Raw genomic sequence first — 23289 nt, forward strand, 5'->3', positions numbered from 1 at the left:
GTACATGTAAATACGCTTGGCTAAAGGCTTCCATGTGATAACCTGTTCGGATTTAATTTTCTGCTAATCTGCTGCTGTGCATGTTGTGTATTTTGTGAAATTGCATTAGTGCGACATTGGAGGATTTGTTTTTAACTTCCCAGGTGTTGTTGTAAAAAAAATTGGTGAAAAGTGAAAAGTATTCCCTGGACAGTCCTGGGATCCAGGTTACACATGTTAATCCCTATCGGCTACTGTAGTATATGGCTGGCAAGGCTGTTGGGACGCAAGGAGAATCACCAGGAAATGTTTGACATTCCCAGTTCTGGACACCCATTTGTCTGTGTCCCGCATAACGAGGAAGAAGGCTATACATTTGAAACGTTTGTGCATACAGTATGTATTTGCATGACATGAACGGTTTATGAATGATAATCCCCTGTTGCAGATAAAATACTGTACATTAAAAAAAAACTGGAAATAAGTTTAGTTCTTATGGTTCTGGACTGTTTTATACCGATTTCATATCGTCACCATCTACACACACAGCAGGAGGGATGAACACCCATAGAATTACAATGATAAGTAATTCTACTTCTATTGTAAAACCCAGCTTTTAAACAGCAGATGAGGTGAGGTTGTGATTAAATCATGGCAGCATGCCAGAAGGTCGTCAGTTGTGTATCAATGTGTAGATACATCCGATCTGGCTGATCTTTGCCAGAACACATTAAATATTGAAAAGGCATACTTTATACAACATATTCACACGCAGGTGTACACACACACGTGCACTGTGTGCACACCCACATAAAGTTACTCATGCACTCACACACAGACGTGTGCATTCACCATATAAAAACAAGTTGAATGACAGCAGCTACCAATGGATATGATACAGTACATTCAAACACAAGAGTTTATGTGCACATAACTGTTTCATGCCTGTATACATACATAAAGACCAATTAATGAAAAAAATATTGAGCTGACTGTCTAAAACCAACCTAACAGTTGCTCTGCCAATTAGGCTACTTAACATGAGATCTTTGCAGGCACATTTTTTTCATTATTTAGCTAGATCAGCCATCACATTATTCATTGGTTTATTCATTCATTTATTCATTCTATTCACCATCACATCTATCTCACTATCTAATGTGCTGATTACAGTTCCAAACTGTTGGCTCAAATAGGTTTCTGATTCTAATTCTGTGGTAGGGGGTTGTTTCCAGACGCAGCCATGGTGGGCCGGATGGCAGCCGAGCTAGCCACTGGCATCTTGTCAAAACCAATTCATCATCAGTGCTTCTGATGAACATTGTAAAAAATGGGATGGCACTGTTGTTCATCTGAAGTGCTTTTTCTGATTGGCATGATCCAAAATTACGCTTTGGTTTGTTCAACATATTCTATAAAATTTGCTTGAAGTCAAATAACGAATTTGTCAGATCAACGTGATTTTTTTATTGAACAAAAGCTTCTAAATTCATTTTAACACCTCATGCACATTTGCATTGCATAGTGGTGTTTGCAATTTAGTGACTGCAGCCTAACAGAAGAGTTGGAGGAGTGGCCTATTGGGGGCTTGGATTTCAGTTTGTTATTTTTGGCCACCCGTGATAGTGAATGTCATTCCAGGTTATGTGTTTTGTTTTTCGTTTTATTTTATGATTATATGTTTACTGCCAGCACTGAATTTTTAATTATACAGTGCATTCGGAAAGTATTCAGACTCCTTCCCTTTTTCCACATTTTCTTACGGTACAGCCTTATTCTAAAATTGATTAATCCTCATCAATCTATCTAAAATATCCCATAATGACAAAGTTCTAAGAGTTTTTTAGATTTTTTTGCAAATGTATTAAAACGAAAAACAGAAATACCTTATTTACATAAGTATTCAGACCCTTTGATATGAGACTGGAAGAAGTTTGGAACCACCAAGACACTTCATAGAGCTGGTCGCCCGGCCAAACTGAGCAATTGGGGAGAAGGGCCTTGGTCAGGGAGATGACCAAGAACCCGATGGTCACTCTGACAGAGCTCTAGAGTTCCTCTGTGGAGATGGGATAACCTGTGTTATTTCTGTTTTTTATATTTAATAAACTTGCAAACATTTCTAAAAAACAGATTTTCTTTGTTATTATGGGGTATTGTTTGTAGATTGAAGATGGGAAAAAAACGATTTAATCAATTTTAGAATAAGGCTGTAACGTAACAAATGGTGGAAAAAGGGGTCTGAATACTTTACAAATGCACTGTATCAGCATAAGTACTGTAATGCTACAGAGCCTGGAAAGCTCCAATGATGAGTTCGTCACCATTTGGTTACAATATTGTAAAGTAACTGTTTGGAGTCAATAGTTCATCTTATGGAACCAACTCAATATCTTGATTAACAGGAAATATATGTAATTGCTTGTAACCCAAATAAATACATTTGGATAGAATAACTCCAAAGTGAAAAATAACTAACATTATTTTTTTTTTTGTATATTCAGTGTATTATTTTGTATTTATGCTATCCATTAGGTTTAACCAAACTGGAAAAGTAAGTTTAGTGTTGAAAGAATAATAATCAAATATAACTGTTGGCATTTAATCATATGATATACTGTATGATTCAATGCCAGCTGTTATATTTGATTACTAACGAACATATTTTAATTGAAATTGAAAAAAACTACATTTGTTGTATTTGGTTTCAACAAATGTATTTTTGGGGGAGGGTGGGGGTATTTGATCCAAAGAGTTTTTTTTTTTTGTGAATCAATGATGACCAGTGGATCAGTTAATCTATTCTCAGGATGTTTAGTACAGTGTGTATCCTTGTGGAGCTTTGCTCTAATGAAGTGAGGGAATAGCAAGAGGTTATCTGCTAACCCCTGGACACCTAGCCCAAAGAAGATCTAACCACAATCTTAAAGGAGAAATCGACCCAAAACTACAAATTCCTATAGTGTACAGTATTAAATAACACTAATATGTGTGTCACGCCCTGACCATAGTTTGCGTTGTTTGTTTCTATGTTTTGTTTGGTCAGGATGTGATCTGAGTGGGCATTCTATGTTGTATGTCTAGTTTGTCTATTTCTATCTGTTTGGCCTGATATGGTTCTCAATCAGAGGCAGGTGTCAGTCGTTGTCTCTGATTGGGAGCCATATTTAGGTAGCCTGTTTTGTCATTGTGGGTTGTGGGTGATTGTTCCTGTGTTTGTGTTGTCACCATACGGGACTGTTTCGTCTTCGTTCGTTTGTCGGTTTATTGTTTTTGTTCTTTGTTCAAGTATCCTTATTAAAATGGATACTTACCACGCTGCACCTTGGTCCTCCTCTCTTTTTCCTAACGATGGACGTTACAGAGTGAGAACAATATTTTGTGGTTAACAAAGTTTTCATTTTGTTGTTATAATAAGATTGGTAGCAAGATTAGGAAATCATTGTGGAAATCTGTTGCAGCTCAAGTCGACTTTAAAACCCACAGTGCAATGTTCTTTCTATTGGCTGGTTGGCTAGCTAGCTAGCAAATGTACCTACATACAATAATACCAAAGTCAATATCAGCATGTGAAGTAGCTAGTTAGTTGTAAAATCACCAAAACACACTGCACTATCAATTTAGGAGTCTACAATCTCACCATGTTCAACCTGCAGATCGATGTGTTTTGCAGTGGAGTCTGACATTCGCAACGGCACCTTGCAATGCAACCTGGATTGAAGAGGCAGACAAATAGGAGAAATGTGGTAGACCCTCTGTTAAATTACACATTTCTCGAGGTAGGAATATCGCAAAAATATGATCAATGGCTCATTCGAGAGAAGACAACCTCCCGCGTTATGACATCGGCCAGTATTAAAATATGACATGTATGATAGACGTTAGCGTAGAGAGTGTAGTGAGAGCGGCTTTATCGCAATGCTACATCATACTGGTCAATTTTCTGCATGCTTGAATGGCAATACCTCAGATACACATGCAAACATGAAATGACCCAGGGAATTGATAGAACATCGCTCTGAGTTTAACAAAAACAATATAGCATTCAAAATGGGTGAATCTTTCCTTTAAGGATAAGGGAGCCTATCGTTACAGGGCTAAAGCTTTCCTCACCTGTACACTCCTCTCTACCTCTAGTACAGGTAGTAAATTCCAGCATGACACTGTCATGATGGTGATCAATGTTATCTGGCTAGGGTTAAAATTAGGTTTTGTCTAGGATTAGGCTCGGAGTAAGGGTTAGGGCTAGTGTTAGGCTTATACTCTACCTCTCCACCAGGCAACAAGTTCCAGCGTCGGACCATCACCATGGTGATCAGTTTGATCTGGCTGTACTCTGGGATGTGGGCTGTATTCCCTCTCCTGGGCTGGGGTGGCTACGGACCGGAGCCCTTCGGAGTGGCCTGCTCCGTGGACTGGGCAAGCTACCAAGACTCCCTGAACCACTCTACCTTCATCATGTCTCTGTCTATCTTCTGTACCTTCATCCCCTGCCTCGTCATCCTCTTCTCCTATTCCGGCATAGCCTGGAAACTCCACAAGGCATACCAGTCCATCCAGAATGGAAACTTCAACTACGGACACATTGAGAGGAAAGTCACTCTGGTGAGTATGCAAGGTTTATCTGTTGACTGTTTATTAACCATTTACCGATGTTTCTTTAGAGCTGGAATCAGCATTTGTTTTTGTTTTGTTGATAAAATGGAGGAGAGGAGCGTTCGGCAGCGTGGTAATAAAAATTTGCAAAACTTTAAGTTAAATTAAATTAAACAAAATACAATTGTTTTGGTCACATGCGCCGAAAGCTTACCTATGAGCTCATTCCCAACAATGCAGAGTTAAAAAGTAAAAAAACATTTGCTAAATAAATAAGGAAATAGTAACACAATAAAATAATAATAATGAGGCTATATACAAGGATTACTGGTACCAAGTCAATGTGCAGTGGTACGAGGTAGTTGAGGTATTGAGGTAATACAGTATATACAGGTAGGTATGGGTAAAAGAGACTAGGCAATCAGGATATATAATAAACAGAGTAGCAGCAGCATATGGGAAGAGTGTGAAAGTTTGTATTTGGGGGAGTGTGTGTGTGTGTGTTGGTGTGTGTGTGTGTGTGTGTGTGTGTGTGTGTGTGTGTGTGTGTGTGTGTGTGTGTGTGTGTGTGTGTGTGTGTGTGTGTGTGGTGTGTGGTGTGTCAGCGTAGTACATTGCATCGGAAAGTACTTAAACCTCAACTTTTTCTTCATTAATGTTAAGTTACAGCCTTATTCCAAAATTGATTAAATCAAAAAAATCCTCAGCAATCTACACACAATACCACATAATGACAAAGTGGAAAACAGGTTTTCACACCCGGACAAAAGGAACATCTATGTGAGAATGCTTTTAATCGACTACAGCTCAGCGTTCAACACCATAGTGCCCTCAAAGCTCATCACTAAGCTAAGGACCCTGGGACTAAACACCTACCTCTGCAACTAGATCTTGGACTTCCTGACGGGCCACCCCCAGGTGGTAAGGGTAGGTAACAACACATCCAACACACTGATCCTCAACACAGGGCCTCTCAGGGGTGCGTGCTCAGTACCCTCCTGTTCTCCCTGTTCACTCATGACTGCACGGCCAGGCACGACTCCAACACCATCATTAAGTTTGCTGATAGCACAACAGTGGTAGGCCTGATCACCGACAACGACGAGACAGCCTATAGGGAGGAGGTCAGAGACCTCACCGTGTGATGCCAGGACAACAACCTCTCCCTCAATGCGATCAAAACAAAGGAGATGATTGTGGACTACAGGAAAAGGAGGACCAAGCACACCCCCATTCTCATCGACGGGGCTGTAGTGGAGCAGGTTGAGAGCTTCAAGTTCCTTGGCGTCCACATCACCAACAACCTAACATAGTCCAAGCACACCAAGGCAGTCGTGAAGAAGCACGACAAAACCTATTCCCTCTCAGGAGACTGAAAAAATGTGGCATGTGTCCTCAGATCCTCAAAAGGTTTTACAGCTGCACCATCGAGAGCATCTGACGGGTTGCATCACCGCCTGGTATGGCACTACAGAGGGTAGTGCGTACGGCCCAGTACATCACTGGGCCAAGTTTCCTGCCATCCAGGATCTCTATACCAGGCGGTGTCAGAGGAAGGCCCTAAAAATGGTTAAGACTCCAGCCACCCTTGTCATAGACTGTTCTCTCTGGTGCTGCACGGCAAGCGGTACCGGAGCCCCAAGTATCGGTCCAAGAGGCTTCTGAACAGCTTCTACCCCCAAGCCATAAGACTCCTGAAAATCTAATCAAATTACTATTTGCATCTAACCCAGACTATTTGCATTGCCCCCCCCCCCCCCCCCCCCCCCTATTCTACGCTGCTGCTACGCTCTGTTATTATCTATGCATAGTCACTTTAATAAAACTCTACCTACATGTACATATTACCTCAATTACCTCGACTAAACGGTGCCCCCACACATTGGACTCTGTACAGATACCTCCTGTATATAGCCTCGCTATTGTTATTTTACTGCTGCTCTTTAATTATTTGTTATTTTTATTTCTTACTTTTTAATGTATTTTCTTAAAACTGCATTGTTGGTTAAGGGCTTGTAAGTAAGCATTTCACTGTAAGGTCTACACCTGTTGTATTCGGCACATGTGACAATTTGATTTGATTTGAAATCAAGATTGAACTCTTTGGCCTGAATGCCAAGCGTCACGTCTAGAGGAAACCTGGCACCATCCCTATGGTGACGCATGGTGGTGGGAGCATCATGCTGCGGGAATGTTTTTCAGCGGCAGGACTGGGAGACTAGTCAGAATCGAGGGAAAGATGAAGGAGCAAAGTACAGAGAGAGCCTTGATGAAAACCTGCACCAGAGTGCTCAGGACCTCAGACTGGGGCGAAAGTTCACCTTCCAACAGGACAATGACCCTAAGCTCACAGCCAAGCCAACGCAGGAGTGGCTTTCGGACAAGTCTCTGAAGGTCCTTGAGTGGCCCAGCCAGAGTCCAGACTTGAACCCAAATCAAATCAAATCACATTTTATTGGTCACATACACATGGTTAGCAGATGCTAATGCGAGTGTTGCAAAATGCTTGTGCTTCTAGTTCCGACAGTGCAGCAGTATCTAACAAGTAATCTAACAATTCCCCAACAACTACCTAATACACACAAATCTAAAGGGGTGAATGAGAATATGTACATAGATGGTGCAATAGATGGTATAAAATACAGTATATACAGTATATGTGATGAGTAATTTAAAATATGTAAACATGATTAAAGAGGCATTATTTAAAGTGGCATTGTTTAAAGTGACTAGTGATCCATTTATTAAAGTGGCCAGTGATTGTATCTCAATGTAGGCAGCAGCCTCTCTGAGTTAGTGATTGCTGTTTAGCAGTCTGATGACCTTGAGATAGAAGTTGTTTTTCAGTCTATCGATCCCAGCTTTAATGCATCTGTACTGACCTCACCTTCTGAATGGTAGCGGTGTGAACAGGCAGTGGCTCAGGTGGTTGATGTCCTTGATGATCTTTTTGGCCTTGCTGTGACATCTGGTGCTGTACGTGTCATGGAGGGCAGGTAGCTTGTCCCCGGTGATGCGTTGTGCAGACCGCACCACCCTCTGGAGAGCATAGCGGTTGAGGGCGGTGCAGTTGCCGTACCAGGCTGTGATACAGCCCGACAGGATGCTCTCGATTGTGCATCTGTAAAAGTTTGGCAGAGTTTTGGGTGACAAGCCAAATTTCTTCAGCCTCATGAGGTTGAAGAGGCGCTGTTGCGCCTTCACCACACTGTCTGTGTGGGTGGACCATTTCAGTTTGTCTGTGATGTGTACGCCGAGGAACTTAAAACTTTCCACCTTCTCCACTGCTGTCCCTTCAATGTGGATAGGGGGGTGCTCCCTCGGCTGTATCCTGAAATCCACAATCATCTCCTTTGTTTTGTTGACGTTGAGTGAGGTTGTTTTCCTGACACCACACTCCGAGTGCCCTCACCTCCTCCCTGTTGGCTGTCTCGTCATGGTTGATAATCAAGCCCACTACCAATGCCAGATACCAAGCACGTTAAGCGGTTAGCCCTTGTGGCTAGGGCCGCACTTCTATTTGTCTTGGTTTTAGGACCGCCGATTACCAGAGTTTTCTACTACCGGCGTCTCTCATTTCACGAAGTGAATAGCGGGCTCGTCCTGCTATCATTACTATCATGCCTCCGAAAAAAGACAAGGATCACATCTCTGCAGGGCAGGTACGTGAACTCTTGGAGAAGCAGAACGTTTTATAAAAGGAAATGATACTTCAGCAGGAAAAGCTTCATACAAATGATCACGGAGTCTACCAACAAACGGCTGGACCACCTGACTGAAGATGTACAAGACATTAAAACAAGCCTTCAGTTCACACAGAAGGATGTGGATGTATTGAAGACCACACAGGATACACTTCCCAGAAACTGTTCCTCAATGCTGAATGAAATCACCACAGTCAGGGAGGGCCTCCAGAACATGTCTGGGAAGGCTGATTACCTGGATGGACAATCCAGGAGAAATAATCTTGTAATAGATGGTATCCAGGAGAAACAAAGTGAGACATGGGCTGATTCAGAGGACAAAGTTCGACAGCTGTTTTCTGAGGAGCTACAATTGGATCAACAGGTTGATCTGGAACACGCTCACCAGTCTGGGAAACCAGGGGGCACTGGTGGTGCCAATGGCGGTGCCAATGGAACCAGACTCAGGCCAATTGTAGTGAAATTCCTCAGGTTCAAGGATAAGCTTGCAGTCCTTGAAAAAGCCAATCGCCTTAAAGGGTCCTTCATCAATGAGGATTTCTCATAACAGCTATGAAGGCTGCAAGAGAACAAGGTGACATAGCATATTTGAGGTATGACAAACTAATTGTTCACGCTCCCTGCCAAGGAGTTAGGAGGAGCGACAGACACAAGTAATTCCAGCCCCCCACACACACACACACTGACTGAGTTTCTCACTCAGATTCCATCTGCTGATTCATGATTGGATGTATAAATACTGTAAATCTACCAAAGAAAGGTCTGTTAATTGCTCACTTGAATATATGCAGTTTAAGGAACAAAATTCATGAAATATGCTGTCTAGTGCAGTCAAACAATATTCATGTATTGGCAATATGAGCGACTCACTTGGACTCTTCTTTTGAGGATGCTGAGATCTCTATACATGGAGACAATATGTAAAGGAGGGACAGAAATAGAAATGTCGGTGGAGTTGCAGTTTACATCCAGAGTCATATTCCAGCAAAACAACGTAAGGACTTAATGTTGAATGGATTAGAGGCTAATGTTGAATGGATTTGCTGCTATAGGCCACCTAGTGCTGATGTGAAATATCTTGATGGAATTTGCGAAATGTTGGATAAGGTATCTGATGAAAATAGGGAAATATATTTGTTGGGAGATATGAATATTGATTTTTGGAACATAAACTGTCCAACGAGAAAGAAACTGTCCAACGAGAAAGAAACGTATTTATGTTGTCAATGTATGTAACCTGACCCAAGTTATGACATCACCAACCAGAACGTTCACTAGTAGGTCCGGTATCACATCATCAACTTGTATTGATCACATTTTTACCAACATGGCTGAACATTGTTCTAAAGCTGGATCAGTGGCACTAGGTTGCAGTGATCATACCTTGGTTTTACTCACAAGGAAAACTAAAATACCAAAGGCTGCCCCTAAGGTAATCTATCGAAGGTCCTACAGAGGTTTCAATCAGGACTCATTCGTGGATGAGATTAAGAATGTGCAATGGTTAGAAGTGTGTAGTAAGGATGATCCTGAAATGTCACTAAATTTGTTTATGAAATTATTTATGAGTATAGCTGATAAGCACACCCCTTTAAGAAAATGCACTGTGATGTCAAACGGTACACCATGGATTTATGATGAGCTGAGAAATGTAATGATTCAACGTTATGATGCCAAAAAAGTAGCAGATAAATCTGGCACTCTGTTTGGTAAGCAAAATGATTGTAAATTAAGAAGTCTTGAGACCAAGCTAAACAAAGAATAGAAGAAGGGATTCCATCAGCACAAAATTGATGAAGGGTGATGGGAAAAAGCTGTGGAGAACGTTGAACACTATTATGCGTAGGAATTCGAACATGTTCGCCTTTTTTGTTGAATCAGAGGGTATTTGTATTACAAAACCACAATACATCACAAACTACTTTAATGAATACTTTACAGGCAAAGTGGACAAGTTGAGGAATGCTATGATTCTAACTGATGGCTCCATGTCATATACCCTTATAAAATATTGTATCATGAAGGAAATGCAAAGCATGTTTGAATTTCACCAAGTAGAAAGGGAAGAGGTAGAAAGGATGCTGTTGTCTCTTTCGGATGACAAGTCACCTGGTACAGATCATCTTGACGCCAAATATCTACCCCAATCTCTCATAGTTTTAGTAAGTGCTTGATGTATGGGGTGTGCCCAGAAGTCTGGAAAGAGTCAAAGGTTATTCCACTACCTAAGGATAAAATCAGCTTTCACTGGTCCTTATAGTCGTCCTATAAACTTGCTGACTGTGTTAAGTAAATTATTGGACATTTTTTTGTCTGTACAAATCGTGGATTATTTCTCATGTAATGGTCTGATAACGGGTGTCCAGCATACAAAGAAGAGCATTCTACGAGTACGGCATCAGCACAAATGACAGATGATTGGTTAAAGAGTATGGACGACAGGAAGTTAGATAGTGCATTTGATCATGAACTCTTACTAGGTAAACTTAAATGTTATGGTTTTAAATCTGCAGCTCTATCCTGGATGGAAAGCTATCTATCCAGGAGAAGGCAAAAAGTGTTCTTTAATGGTAGCTTTTCAAACAGTAAAGATATACACTGTGGTGTTCCTCGAGGAAGTTGCCTAGGCCCACGTCTCTATTCTATCTTTACTAATGATTTACCTTCAGTAATGAACAAAGCAAGAGTGGTCATGCATGCTGATGACTCTACAAAGTATAGCGCAGCATCAGAATGTACTGAGCAGTAAACTAAGAATGGTGTCTGAGTGGGATGAAATTAACAAATTGGTGTTGAACATTTCTAAAACTAAATGTATTATATTTGGTTCAAGATATATGATTGCTGATGATCCCCAATTTAATTTGTCGATTAATAGAATGCATGTAGAGCAAGTGAAAAAAACGAACCTACTAGACGCAGCTTTATCCTGGTCAGAACACATAGATAATATTGTTATTATGGGTAAGGGAATTGCTGTTACAAGAAAATGTTCAGAGTTTGTAACATCTAGCACACTGAATCAGGTGATTCAATCCCTGGTCCTATCACACTTAGAGTACTGCCCAGTTATATGGTCATCTGCAGCAAAGAAAGATAGAAAAAAGCTCCAAATGACTCAAAACAGGGCTGCCAGATTAGCTTTTCATTGCTCTAACCGTATGAATATCATCCAAATGCATCAGAATCTCTCATGGCTTCACGTTAAAAGAAATTACTATCCAGTCTTCTGATTTTCTTTAGGAATGTTATATTTTTCAAAACAACAGTATTTTTCAGTCCAGTTAGTACATACTAGCAACACGCATAACCACCAAACCAGACAGGCAAATTCAGGGCAGCTAAGACAACCCAAGCCAAGGACAAATTGCCTTAAATCTACTCTATACTCTATAGAGCCAGACAGGCAAATTCAGGGCAGCTAAGACAACCCAAGCCAAGGACAAATTGCCTTAAATCTACTCTATACTCTATAGAGCTGAATGGATTCTTTACAAATCCATATTTCTCAGGCAAAAAGTAAATCTACCTAAATCCATAAAAGAACATCTAATGCGATAGACCATATGACTGGACAGGAAATAGAAAGTATCAACTTAATGTTAAATGTGTTTCCTGCCAGGTATTTTAATTATCTGTATTGACTACTTGTTGAATGTTTGTGAAGTCTTGATCGTGGTTGTTTTTAATGTCTTGTTAATTGGTGTAGGACCCCAGGAAGATTAGCTAGCATTACAGCGTTAGCTAATGGGGATCCTAATAAAAATGACAAAATTACAAATTACTACTGTTGTGTCGTCTGCAAACTTGATGATTGAGTTGGAGGCATGCATGGCCAAGCAGTCGTGGGTGAACAGGGAGTACAGGAGGGGGCTGAGCACACACCCTGGTGGGGCCCCAGTGTTGAGGGTCACTGAAGTGGAGATGTTGTTTTCTACCTTCATCACCTGGGGGCGGCCCGTCAGGAAGTCCAGGACCCAATTGCACAGGACGGGGTTGAGACCCAGGGCCTCCAGCTTAATGATGAGCTTGGAGGGTACTATGGTGTTGAATGCTAAGCTGTAGTTAATGAACAGCATTCTTATATAGGTATTCCTTTTGTCCAGATGGGATAGGGCAGTGTGCAGTGTGATGGCGATTGTGTCGTCTGTGGACCTGTTGGGTTGGTATACAAAGTGTGTCTAGGGTGGCCGGTAAGGTGGAGGTGATATGATCCTTGACTAGTCTCTCAAAGCACTTCATGATGACAGAAGTGAGTGCTACGGTGCGGTAGTCATTTAGTTCGGTTATCTTTGCCTTCTTGGGTACAGGAACAATGGTAGCCATCTTGAAGCATGTGGGGACAACAGACTGGGATAGGGAGTGATTGAATATGTCGTAAACGCACCAGCCAGCTGGTCTGCGTATGATCTGAGGACAAGGCTAGGGATGCCGTCTGGGCCAGCAGTCTTGCGAGGGTTAACACGTTATTATGTTTTACTCACGTCAGCCACGGAGAAGGAGGGGGGGGGGGGTTTGCAGTCCTTGTTAGCGGGCCTCAATGGTGGCATTGTATTATCCTCAAAGCGGACAAAGAAGGTGTTTAGTTTGTCTGGAAGCGTGACGTTGGTGTCCGTGACGTGGCTGTTTTTCTTTTTTTAGTCCGTGATTTCCTGTAGACCCTCAACATACGTCTCTTGTCTGAGCCGTTGAATTGCGACTCCACCTTGTCCCTGTACAGGCAATTTGCTTGTTTGATTGCCTTGCGGAGGCAATAACTACACTCTTTATATTCAGCCATATTCCCAGACCTCTCTCGCGAATGCCGCCATCCATCCACGGTTTCTGGTTAGGGTAGGTTTTAATAGTCACAGTGGGTACAATATCTCCAATGCACTTCTTTATAAACTCACTCAATGAGTCAGCGTATAAGTCAATGTTGTTCTATGAGGCTGACCAGAAACATATTCCAGTCTGTGTGATCAAAACAATCTTGAAACTTGGCCTCCGATTGGTCAGACCAGCATCCTGTTTGAGTTTCTGCCTATAAGACGTAGGAGCATGATGGCATCGTGGTCGGATTTGCCGAAGGGAGGGCGGGGGAGGGCTTTGTATGCATCTCGAAAGTTAGAGTAGCAGTGATCGAGTGTATTACCCTTGCTCGTAGTACAATCAATACGCTGATAGAATTTAGGGAGCCTTGTTCTCAAATTTGTTTTGTTAAAATCCCCAGCTACAATAAATGCAGCCTCAGGATATATGGTTTCCAGTTTACATAGAGTCCAGTGAAATTCCTTGAGGGCCGTCTTGGTGTCTGCTTGAGGGGAAATGTACACAGCTGTGACTATAACTGACGAAAATTATCTTGGTAGGTAAAATGGTCGGCATTTGATTGTATGGAATTCTAGGTCGGGTGAGCAGAAGGACTTGAGTTACTGTATGTTGTTATGATTACACCATGAGTTGTTAATCATGAAGCATTCACCCCCGCACTTCCTTTTCCCAGAGAGGTGTTTATCTCTGTCGGAGCGATGCATGGAGAATCCTGGTGGTTGAACCGATTCTGACAACATATCCCGAGAGAGCCATGTTTCCGTGACACAGAGAATGTTACAATCTCTGATGTATCTCTGGAAGTCAACCCTTGCTCGAATTTTGTCTACCTTGTTGTCAAGTGACTGGACATTGGCGAGTAGTATACTCGGGAGCAGTGGGCAATGTGCACGTCTACGGAGCCTGACCAGGAGGCCGCGCCGTCTGCCCCTGCTGCGGCGCCGTTGTTTTGGGTCGGCTACTGGGATTAGATCCATTGTCCTGGGTGGTGGTCCGAACAGAGGATCCGCTTCTGGAAAGTCATATTCCTGGTCATAATGTTGATAAGTTGACATTGCTCTTATATCCAATAGTTCTTCCCGGCTGTATGTAATAAGACTTAAGATTTCCTGGGGTAACAATGTAAGAAATAATACATTAAATAAACTAAATGCTGCATAGTTTCCTAAGAACTCGAAGCGAGGCGACCATTTATGTCGGCGCAATCTTCATAAGTCTTATGGCTCGGGGATAGAAGCTCTTCAGGAGCTTTTTGGTCCCAGAATTGTGACCAATTTGATGGCTGTAGTCTTTAACAATTTTTATGGCCTATTATTATTATGGTGTTGTTGTTACATCTGCTCCTGCCACGCCCTCTACTGCTCATCCTGTGCCTCCTTGACCTGCCGCCACTCCCCCAGTACTCTCTCTCTCTGTGTGATTGTGTGAGCGGAGACAGGTGTGCTGGAGTCAGAGCAGATCCCCACCAGCTGCAACCTGTTCCATAATCAAGACCTCTACAAATACTCAACCCTGCCACTTCCACGCTGCCAGATCGTAATCTCTGCATTGTCAGTCTACGCTTCTAGCCATTTGTTACTGTCAGATCCTGTTGTGCATGTTTTCCTTGCCTGACGCTGGTTTCCTCTCCGCTACAGTTCCATCCGCTCTGACTCTAGTCTCCAGTTCCACATCTCGTCATCCTGCTACTCTGTCCTGGATTCCCCACTCTACTACTCCCTTGGATTCTCCTCGGGACCTGCTTACCCTGTCCCAGCCCCTCTCGCTCCAGCCTCAGCCTCAGCCTCCTCACCTGGTTTCCTGCAACCCACCTGAGCTTTCCCCTGGCCTGCACTCCATCTTCCTCCTGTGTTTCAATAAATACCTTGGTTACTTCATCCCAGTTTCCACATCTGAGTCTGCTCTTGGGTTCCCCTGTTCCACTCCACATAACAGTTCTATCGCACATGCAGTGATGTCCAAACAGACTGACCATCATATCTACAAGAACAGATTGCACTGTTCAGTGAAGATAATGGCCTTGTTATTGTAAAACTGCATCCCTCCTTACATTTTTTTTCTAATTTAGCAGACACTCTTACCAAGAGGAACTTACAGTAGTGAGTGCATACATTTTCATACTGTGGGAATCATTCCCCCGTGGGAATCGTACCCACAACCCTGACGTTGCAAGCTCCATGCTCTACCAACTGAGCCACACAGGACCACTTCTGTTGCTCCGAGATGTAATTACAAGCTACATGTGATTTGAGATGGGAATTGTTTCTGTCACCAATGCAAACAATGGCTTATCTCTAGGAAGTGTTTGTTTATGATACATTGAACCTGTGACATCTGTAGATAGTTTATATTCAGGTCCATAGCTCACACAGTGCTACACAAGCCTCCAAGACAAATACTGTTGTGTAGAGCTGCTTACAGTGTATAGAACAGTTTACTATTCTTATGGACATCAATGCTAGTTGGACATTTACATCCTCTAAAAACAAGGTTACTGTTGAAAAAAACATTTAAAAAAAACATACAATTTCACATTTAGACTTTTTGTCCCAAAAAATCCCCTTTATAATAAAGCATTCCATGCATCTATATTCACATTTGCGTAGTGGTATACAGTTGAGCAGAGGCGTTTTTAGGATTTACACACATGGGGAAATGTTTTTAGCAAGGCCTGCAAAAAAATAAAAGTGCCTTTTATAAAAACACATTTCATGCCCTTCTACGTCATTGACATGATAGCAGACATTAGCGGAATATTTTCTAATACCACACAAATTACCGAAGTAAGGGGCTAATCTGACAGTGACAAACAAAGCAATAAAAACGACCTGGTCTTGAATACAAACAATAGCCCAGGCCGAGCACGGGTAGCATTCCAGAGAGACATCAGGGATTGCAACGTGCTCTGCTTCACGGAAACATGGCTAACTCAAGGGACGCTAACGGAGTCGGTGCAGCCAGCTGGTTTCTRCATGCATCGCGCCGACAGAAACAAACATCTTTCCGGTAAGAAGAGGGGCGGGGGGGTATGCCTTATGATTAACGAGAAGTGGTGTGACCATCATAATAACACACAAGAACTCAAGTCGTTCTGTTCACCTGATCTAGAACTCCTCACAATCAAATGTCGACCGCATTATCTACCAAGGGAATTCTCGTCATCCATAGTCACAGCCGTATACATTCCCCCCCAAGCAGACACATCGATGGCCCTGAACGAACTTTATCTGACTCTTTGTAAACTGGAAACACACACCCTGAGCTGCATTCATCGTAGCTGGGGATTTCACAAGGCTAATCTAAAAACAAAACTCCCTAAATTCTATCAGCATATCGATTGTGCTACAGGGCTGGAAAAAACACTGGACATTGCTACACTAATTTCCGCGACGCTTACAAGGCCCTCCCCCGCCCCCCTTTCGGAAAGCTGACACGACTCCATTTTGTTGATTCCTGCCTACAAACAGAAACTCAAAACAACAAGCTCCCGCGCTCAGGTCTGTTCAACGCTGGTCCGACCAATCTGAATCCACGCTTCAAGACTGCTTCGATCACGCGGATTGGAATATGTTCCGCATCGCGTCCAACAACAATATTGACGAATATGCTGATTCGGTGAGCGAGTTCATTAGGAAGTGCATTGACGATGTCGTACCCACAGCAACGATAAAAACATTCCCAAAACCAGAAACCGTGGATTGACGGCAGCATTCGCGTGAAACTGAAAGCGCGAACCACTGCTTTTAACCAGGGCAAGGTGACCGGAAGCATGACCGAATACAAACAGTGTAGCTATTCTCTCCGCAAGGCAATCAAACAGGCCTAAGTCTCAGTACAAGAGACAAAATCGAGTCGAAGATTCAACAGCTCAGACACAAGAGGTATGTGGCAGGGTCTACAGTCAATCACGGATTACAAAAAGAAAACCAGCCCGTCGAGGACCAGGATGTCTTGCTCCAGACAGGCTAAACAACTTTTTTGCCGCTTTGAGGACAATCAGTGCCACTGACACGGCCCCCTACCAAAACCTGGCGGCTCTCCTTCACTGCACCGAGGTGAGTAAAACATTTAAACGTGTTAACCCTCGCAAGGCTGCAGGCCCAGACGGCATTCCCAGCCGCGTCCTCAGAGCATGCCGCAGACCAGCTGGCTGGTGTGTTTACGGACATATTCAATCAATCCTTATCCAGTCTGCTGTTCCCACATGCTTCAAGAGGGCCACCATTGTTCCTGTTCCCAAGAAAGCTAAAGGTAACTGAGCTAAACGACTATCGGCCCCGTAGCACTCACTTCCGTCATCATCATGAAGTGCTTTGAGAGACTAGTCAAGGACCATATCACCTCCACCCTACCGGACACCCTAGACCACTCCAATTTGCTTACCGACCAATAGGTCCACAGACGACGCAATCGCAACCACACTGCACACTGCCTAACCCCATCTGGACAAGAGGAATACCCATGTGAGAATGCTGTTCATCCGATTACAGCTCAGCATTTAACACCATAGTACCTCCAAACTCGTCATCAAGCTCGAGACCCTGGGTCTCGACCCCGCCCTGTGCAACTGGGTCCTGGACTTCCTGACGGGCCGCCCCCAGGTGGTGAGGGTAGGTAACAACATCTCACCCCGCTGATCCTCAACACTGGGCCCCACAAGGGTGCGTTCTGAGCCCTCTCCTGTACTCCCTGTTCACCCACGACTGCGTGGCCATGCACGCCTCCAACTCGATCATCAAGTTTGCGGATGACACTACAGTGGTAGGCTTGATCACCACACAACGACGAGACGCGCCTACAGGGAGGAGGTGAGGGCCCTCGGAGTGTGGTGTCAGGAAAATAACCTCAACTCAACGTCAACAAAAACAAAGGAGATGATTGTGGACTTCAGGAAACAGCAGAGGGAGCACCCCCCTATCCACATCGACGGGTCAGTAGTGGAGAAGGTGGAAAGTTTTAAGTTCCTCGGTGTAACACATCACGGACAAACTGAATTGGTCCACCCACACAGACAGCGTTGTGAAGAAGGCGCAGCAGCGCCTCTTCAACCTCAGGAGGCTGAAGAAATTCGGCTTGTCACCAAAAGCACTCACAACTTCTACAGATGCACAATCGAGAGCATCCTGTCGGGCTGTATCACCGCCTGGTACGGCAACTGCTCCGCCCACAACCGTAAGGCTCTCCAGAGGGTAGTGAGGTCTGCAGAACGCATCACCAGGGGCAAACTACCTGCCCTCCAGGACACCTACACCACCCGATGTCACAGGAAGCCATAAAGATCATCAAGGACAACAACCACCCAAGCCACTGCCTGTTCACCCGCGCTATCATCCAGAAGGCGAGGTCAGTACAGGTGCATCAAGCAGGGACCGAGAGACTGAAAAACAGCTTCTATCTCAAGGCATCAGACTGTTAAACAGCCACCACTAATCATTAAGCGGCCGCTGCCACATACTGACTCAACTCCAGCCACTTTAAAAATGGGAATTGATGGAAATTATGTAAAAATGTACCACTAGCCACTTTAAGCAATGCCACTTAATACAATGTTTACATACCTTACATTACCCATCTCAATATGTATATACTGTACTCTATATCATCTACTGCATCTTGCCATCTTTATGCATACATGTACCACTAGCCACTTTAACTATGCCACTTTATGTTTACATACCCTACAGTACTCATCTCATATGTATATACCGTACTCTATACCATCTACTGCATCTGCCATGCCGTTCTGTACACCACTCATCCATATATCTTTATGTACATATTCTTTATCCCTTCACACTTGTGTGTGTGTGTAAGGTAGTAGCGTGGAATTGTTAGGTTAGATTACTGTTGGTTATTACTGCATTGTCGGAACTAGAAGCACAAGCATTTCGCTACACTCGCATTAACATCTGCTAACCATGTGTATGTGACTATAAATTTGATTTGATTTGATTTGATTTAAAGCGACGCACAGATTGTACAATATTAGGAGAATATATATACTGCATATTATAGGCTACAGTAGGCTACTAAAACTTTCCAGTGGCAATGATTCACCCAATGATGAAGATCACTGATGATGGCTGGTGCTCTCGTCCAATAGCTTATCTCAAGATAAGGATGAGCTTCTACAGACAGATTAGTCTTCTCTTTTCAGCAGTAGGCATTTGCTATCCAAACTACATTTTTCTAGTGGTTGTATTTAGAAATTAGCGGTTACCATACCCTTGTATTGATTATATTGTCTATGGCCATAATGCAACAAGCTGTTCTATATTTGGCATTCCTGCTGCCCAAATGGATTTTTCCTTGTTTGTTTGTTACGAGGAATGAGTTCTTTCAATTCTGGTTAGATATCAAAACAAGTCTAATAAATTGTCATCGCTTTGGAAGATAATAACAGGTAAAACTATGTTTTACACGTATTCCTCTTCGGTCTTTTAACATTGGGCTCAAGCAAAGCTCATGAGTGACAGTGACTAAAGTGTGGAAGACGTTTATAGATATTTAGAAACGCTTTAGTCCCTGTCAAATCCGGCTTCCTCAGGCTTAAGATGTTTGACAAGGCTGTAAACATAGTCTATGTAGATTAATGTCTTTTCTCTCCTTCCCCTCTTCTCTCCTCCTCCTCCTCCTCCCCCTCTCCTCTTCATCCTCATCCTCTCATCCTCCTCTCCTCTCTCTCCTTCCTCTCCTCTCCTCTCGCTCTCCCTCTCCTCCCTCCCTCCCCTCCCTCCCTCCCTCCCTCCCCTCCCTCCTCCCTCCCTCCTCTCTCCCTCCCTCCCTCCCTCCTCCTCCCTCCCTCCCTTCTCCTCTCCTCTCCTCTTCTCTCCCCCCCCCTCTCTCCTCCTCTCACCCTCTCCTATCCTCTCCTCTCCACTCCTCTCATCCTCTCCAACCCCTCTCTCTCCTCTCCTCCTTCTCTCTCCTCCTACCTCCTCTTCATCTCCTCCTCCTATCCTCTCCTCTCCTCTCCTCCCCAGATGGCGGTGTTGATCAGCTCAGGGTTCACGTGGCTTGGTCTCCCTACGTGGTGCTCAGCTTTTGGTATATGTTCCAGGGGAAGGCCAGTCTGGCCCCGCTGGTCTCCCTGCGCCTGCCTGTTCGCTAAGGGCTCCACGGCCTACAACCCTTTTATCTACTACATCTTCAGACGCTCCTTTAGACGACAGCTCCGCCAGCTCCGGGCGCTGATCTGTTGCTCTGCCCAGCCAGACACACCTTCGCGTGGGATGACGGGAGAGGAGGGCAGACAGACTTTGAGGTCTGACCTACGACAGAGTCTCCCGGAAGAGAAGAGTGGAGCTCCTCTGGTAGGGGAGTTGGGAACTACGGCGCTGGAGATACAGTCTGAGAATGAGTTGACAAGCTCCTGTTAATACTGTGTGTGTGCGTGCGTGTGTGCGTGTGTGTGCGTGTGTGCGTCCGTTACAGGGTTACAAATGGATGTGGTGTGAGTTATTCAGCGGTGTTTCTTCACTGTCATTCTATATTGCACACACTACTAGATCAAACCCTGGTCCTCACCACATCGCTAGCAAAGGTAACACTTTACTTTAAGCCAACAGACATAATACATTAGGATGCAGTCATAAAGAATTGTAAAACGTATCATAAGCATGTCCTGGCTAAATACCAGCTGCAGAGACTGTTGGATGAATGCTGCCTAGGCACATCACATATTATACTGTATTTATCATAATAAGGCATTATAAGGGCTCATACGTGTTTATAAAAAGTTGTAAAGCATTGTGTTTGTCAAAGTTTGTRAGTAAAGTTCACTTTATTGTTAAATGTTGTTGTGAGGTACTGTAGCATTGAACTTAACCTTCACAACGGTCACTATGGCCATACTTCTGGTCCCTTTCTTTGTGTTTTCACACAAAGTTTTTGTTGTATATTGTAGCATTGTAGCTATTAGGTGGTCATTTTGACCATCCCCTTGCCTACAATGTTCTGTGTGTCTGTCCCCACTCAGTAACCATCAGGAGAGTAGAGCACCCTATTCCCTACATCATCCACCATCTTTTATTCAGAGCCCTATGTAGCTAACATTACTCCTGCACGGCTCTGGTTGTAAACTATTTAAGGATTAGAGGGAATAGTGTGTCATTTTGGAGGCTGCTGGAAACTTCAGGAAGTGATTTCTATTCCCAGGTGTTTCACATTCTGACCTTGTTTGTGTGAATGCTAATGACTGTAACAGTGATGCTACTGTGAGAAAATTAAACAGCTTTAGAAAATGTGAAATTAGTGAAAGTCCTCTGTAGTTTTTTATCTGTCTCTATTTTGCTTTCTGTCTCGCTGTTTCTCTCTCTCTCTTTCCCTCTCTTCCTTCCCAACGCTGTTCGGAAAAGGCTCTTTGAACTACATCACTTTCTGTTCAAAATGTAAAAAAACACTTAATAGTTAGTTAATAACACCGTGAAAATAAAGCAACCACATAAACCTCCCAGCCAATGAGGCGCTACACTCCATGTAGGCAGGTAGACACACACACACTACAACATACTACAACATGTGTAGGATGGTTATTTTCTCCATCTGGGAAGAGATAATGAGAGTAAAGGGGTTGCTGATCCCCCGACATAGAAATCAATACCTGCAGGTTGATTCACAGCTATAAGTCCCCCCATTAGTCTGTCTTTGATGTAATCTGTCTGATGTAAGTTCTTCACCATCACCAAAACCACTGGGCAGTGTGATTATTGTGAGATTTGGGACAGTCACCTGCAATCACCTGCATTGATAAGGTTTCACAACCAATAGGTTGTTTAAGGTCAGTGGTCTTAGGAGAAAGGTCAGTTGATTACAGTTTGATAGACTTATAAGCTGTAGACCAGTAACATTACCCTGTCTGTTTGTTGAATGCAGAGGTTGGTATACAGATTAATACTGGAACACTACAACAACCTTCTTGCTCAGGCTTGATATTCAATTATGCTTATTATTAGGCTGTAATTAGGTATAGATTCATTCCACATTTCCTGCACTTTTCGGTGCTGTACTGTGGCTGGCCCTGTGCTCCAATGACAAATTGATTTCTTATGGACAATAATGTAATAATGTTCTATACAAGGATAATCTGATTCTCATAAAGACAACTAACACATGGTGCCTATGGCAAAGTAATGAAATCCTAACAGTATTTGCAAAAGTCTCTGTTACTCTTTCATAGTTTGCAGGAACATTGTCTAACCACATTTTGTGGTATTACTTTATTTGGCTTGCTATCATCCATGTAGATCTGAGTCTGGGTTCACTCACACGTTGTGGGGAAGTATACTGCCCATGACATGAAGCCCAAACTTCACATCTCTCTGATGTCTCCGCCTCTGATGGATCACCGAAGGTAACACTAAAGTGGTCAAACTTATTTCCATGTTTTTATTCTGGTTTTTATTGTGGTCCTAGAGCTGGAGGAGCACTTTACTGCTATCTCAGAATGACAGAGATTCAATTTAACGTGCATGATGCCAAAACTTCTCAACCTCCTGGTAACTCTGTATCAGATTTGATCTGATCATACTGTAGAAAAACTGCAATGAGTGAAGCATAAGGGCACAAGGTGAGACCCAGATGCAGACACGGGAGGCAGATGGTTTGAGTTTTGATATTTATTCAACAATACAAAAGTGGTTGGCAAGAAAATGGTCAAGGACAGGCAAAAGGTCAAAACCAGTTCCAGGAGGTACGGAGTGGCAGGCAGGCTCGAGGTCAGGGCAGGAAGAATGGTCAGGCAGGCGGGTACGGAGTCCAGAAAACAGGCAAGGGTCAAAAACCAGGAGAACTAGCATAAGACAATAGAAGCAGGAGTACGGGAAAAACACTGGTTGACTTGAAAAACATACAAGACGAACTGGCACAGAGACAGAAAACACAGGGGTATATACACCAGGGATAATACATTTACTTCCGGGTTGGAGCGAGCGGTCGCACTTCGCACTCTTGGTCGCATGGTAGTTAACTTTTCATTACATTCATTACATTTCATTATAGTACAACGGTTTAATTTGTCTAATTTAGCAATTTCTTCTTAGCTAGCTACATAGCCGTCTTTGTATCAAAGATAATTGCGTAATTATCGTATTTCGTCGTCCTAACGCAGTCTACACTGCTATCTGCCATCTGCCAGCAGCTAGCAGCTAGCAAACGTCCCACGTCTACCGAATAGCAGCACTTTGGTCCGCAGGTAGTA

At 43.3% G+C, this 23289-nt stretch overlaps 1 pseudogene; it reads left to right on the forward strand.

The window, feature by feature from the left end:
- Positions 1–20470, forward strand: part of LOC111972866 (opsin-5-like) — a 57195-nt pseudogene extending 36725 nt beyond the window's left edge.
- The last annotated feature ends 2819 nt before the right edge of the window (positions 20471–23289 follow it).

This window comes from Salvelinus sp. IW2-2015, linkage group LG14, assembly GCF_002910315.2.
Source record: "Salvelinus sp. IW2-2015 linkage group LG14, ASM291031v2, whole genome shotgun sequence".
Lineage (NCBI taxonomy): Eukaryota > Metazoa > Chordata > Actinopteri > Salmoniformes > Salmonidae > Salvelinus > Salvelinus sp. IW2-2015.